General features: G+C 42.4%; 1 protein-coding gene across 2 annotated transcripts in view; it reads right to left on the minus strand.

Moving 5' to 3' along the window:
* MEAF6 (MYST/Esa1-associated factor 6) overlaps window positions 1-3,188 on the minus strand; it is a 42,754-nt gene that overhangs the window by 8,403 nt on the left and 31,163 nt on the right. The window lies entirely within an intron of this gene.

Consider the following 3,188-nt stretch of genomic DNA (forward strand, 5'->3'; position numbering starts at 1 on the left):
GATGCATGGAGGGGATTGGAACCATGGCAGTGAGATGATATATACGAAGGAATGAATGTAAAACTAAAGTTTTCCCATGTAAACTATTATATAATTCACAATAAAACATTAAAAAAAAAAAAGGTAAGGCTGAGTGAAGTCTTTTACCTTACTGAACCAATGCAGGTTCCTAACTATGTACATTTTCTGACTTAAAAAAAATTGTCAAAAAGGTAATAGGACCAGATGTCTTCCTTTTATGGCTTAATATTAGAAACAAATGGGAAGAAAGTCCAAATTAAGCAGCACGTGAGGAGGAGAAATGATGGAAAATCTTCCAAAATGGAAAAACAAGCAAACAAAAAAGTCAGATCTCAAGTCATGAAACCTATTTGTGTGCACTTCAAAAAATCAATACAAGGGGGAGCTCTAGGACTGCAAAACTATAAAAAAAAACTGCTGACCAACACTGCCTTTCTCAAATCCTGGAAAACCGTCGTCATAAGCTTTCCTAAATTTACTACAAAACTACAGTAATCAAGACTGTGTGGTACTAGCCTGAGGATACATATTTAGACCAACTAAATAGAATCTATCACAGAATATAAGAATATGAGATCCAGAAACAGTCATACTGATTTTCAACAAGGGTTGAAATTTTCAACAATTCAATGGGGAAAACAGCCTTTTCAATAAATGGTGCTAGGTCAACTGGAATGCCACAGGCAAAAGAATGACGTTTGGAGCCCTACCTCACACCACAAATAAAATTTAACTCATAGACCTAACACTGTTAAAAACTATAAAACTATGAAAACCAACTGGGCTAGGCAATGCTTTCTTAGATACAACAAAAGCAACGGCGACAAAAGAAAAAGAAACTAGGCTACACCAAAAGCCTAGGGGGTTTCCTTGCCTGAAATCTTCATGAGAGCAGATTGCCAGATCTTTTCTCCCTAATAACCACTGGTGTGGGTTCTAACCGCAACTTTTCAGGTAGCAGCCAAGTGCTGAACCATTTTGCAGGGCTCCTTCATTTGAGAAATGTACATCAAAACCAAAATACCTGGCTCACTGAAATATTCCACTCCAACTGAACTCCAAACCCACTGCTATCAAGTCAATTCCGACTCATAGCCACCCTGTATGCAGTGCTGGTGAGGCTCTGCAGGACAAGCGCTGGTCTGCTACGCGCAAGGTTGGCGGTTCAAACCCCCCAGTTACTCCTCGGAAACCCTGTGCTGGGTCACTAAGTTGGAAGCAACTTGACAGCATGTAAAAACAGCACAGCATTTGTGAGGCTGTTAAATCTTTACAGGAGTGGAAAGTCTCATCTTTCTCCTAAAGAGCAGCTGGTGGGTTTCAACTGCCCATCTTGTGACTAACAGTCCAATACTAGTTAACCTAAAGTGCCACACCAGGACTCCTGTATGCACTAGAAGGGCTATAGTCAAAATGACAAACACTAACCAAGTTTGGGTGAGGACAGGAGAAAGGAAGCACTCATACTGGAGGGAAAGTAAAACAGTATAGTCACTTTGGAAAACAGAGTAACAGATTCTTACAAGGTTACATAGTTACCATAAACCAAACCAAAAACTCTGCTGTAATGGATTCCACCACAGGGATCTCTCAAGCAGAGCAGAATGGCTCCACCGAGCTTCCGAAGCTGTAAGTCTTTACAGAAGCAGATAGCCTCATCCTTCTCCCATACAACAACAAATGGACTCAAACTGCCCACTTTTCAGTCAGCAGTCCAGCGTTTAACTGACTGTACACCAGGGCTCCTAATGACCCTGCAATTCCACTCACAAGTACATATCCAAGGGAAATGAAAACATGTATCCATACAAAAACTTACACGTGAAGCTCATAGCAGCATTATTCGTAACAATCAAAAAGTGGAGGAAAATGGTGGAGGGTTTTTTGTTGTTGTTGTTGTTTTTTAGGGGAAGTTATGTTGTTTAAGGAGCTCTGGTGGCATAGTGGTTACAAATCAGGCTGCTAATCGAAGGATGAGGCTTTCTGATCCTGTAAGTTTTACAGCCTCACAAACCATGTTCAGGGTCGATATGAGTCAGAACCGACTCCACTGCACATAACAATAACAACAATGTTGTTTTTAAGTGTCTAGCATTTACTAAACTGTACACATGGACAATGCTGAATTGGCAAGTGTGTTCTACATCCACGTTGGCAGCAACAGCGGGCTTAAACAATAACAACTGCACAATTCCAGAGAGTGTTTGGGCCACTGTACAAAGGGTCACTATGAGTTGGAGCTGACTCAACAGTACCTAGCAAAAACACACCTATCCCTCACTAATTGACATTTCACATTCATAACAACTATGAAAAAATTCTCAGTCCACATAATGATAATCCGGGTGCCACATAAAGCTGTGGTCAGGCCCAGGAACCCGAGGACCCACTGACAACCAGGACACACAAGGGATGGGGTAGGGTATCTTCTTTCTATTTGTCCGAGAGGTCTCAGTCTGACTACGGAGGGTGCAGGCTGACTGTGGGACAAAGTGAGGTCAAAGGTGAACAGGGGAGGCTGAGGAGCCTCTGAAGGAACCAGGAAGGTGGGTGGGAGAGGCAGTAAGTGGGGAAGAGGGAAGGAGAGACACATGGGATTGTGGGAGTGGAACAGACAGAGGACAAATGGGGTCCCCACCCACGATCGACAGCACCTGACTACCAACACCACCTCAACTCCAGCGGGCTCCACAACAGTAGGGAAGAGAGCCCACCACACCACACGCAGCCCGAGATGCACAAGGGCTGCCAACGGGAGGAAGAGACACTGGTCTTTAGAAACTAACTGATAAATTAGGAGTGAGTGTATATGTAGTTTGTATTTTGGGATTTTTTTTCTTTTTGCAAAAATTAAGTATTTAAAAAAGAATGTGAGCAGAGATTAGACACAGGATAGTTTGGGTGATAGGGAGGGGGCAATATAGAGTAGGGAGAGGGGAATGAAAGAACAAAGCAGATGGGAGAACAATTAAACAGGTCTCAATGGGCTAAGTGAGACAGAGGTAAATAATGATATATGCACAACTTGAGAACAACAGAGTTCTGCGATACAGAGATCAAGCCATGGTTGGAATGTGGAAAAGGGGGGAACAATATTAAGATGCTTGTCTGTCTTTTGAATCTTGGTTTTCCTTGCATTATATTATAAAATAGACACTGGAGGGGGA

This window comes from Chrysochloris asiatica, unplaced genomic scaffold (genome assembly GCF_000296735.1).
Source record: "Chrysochloris asiatica unplaced genomic scaffold, ChrAsi1.0 scaffold00106, whole genome shotgun sequence".
NCBI lineage: Eukaryota > Metazoa > Chordata > Mammalia > Afrosoricida > Chrysochloridae > Chrysochloris > Chrysochloris asiatica.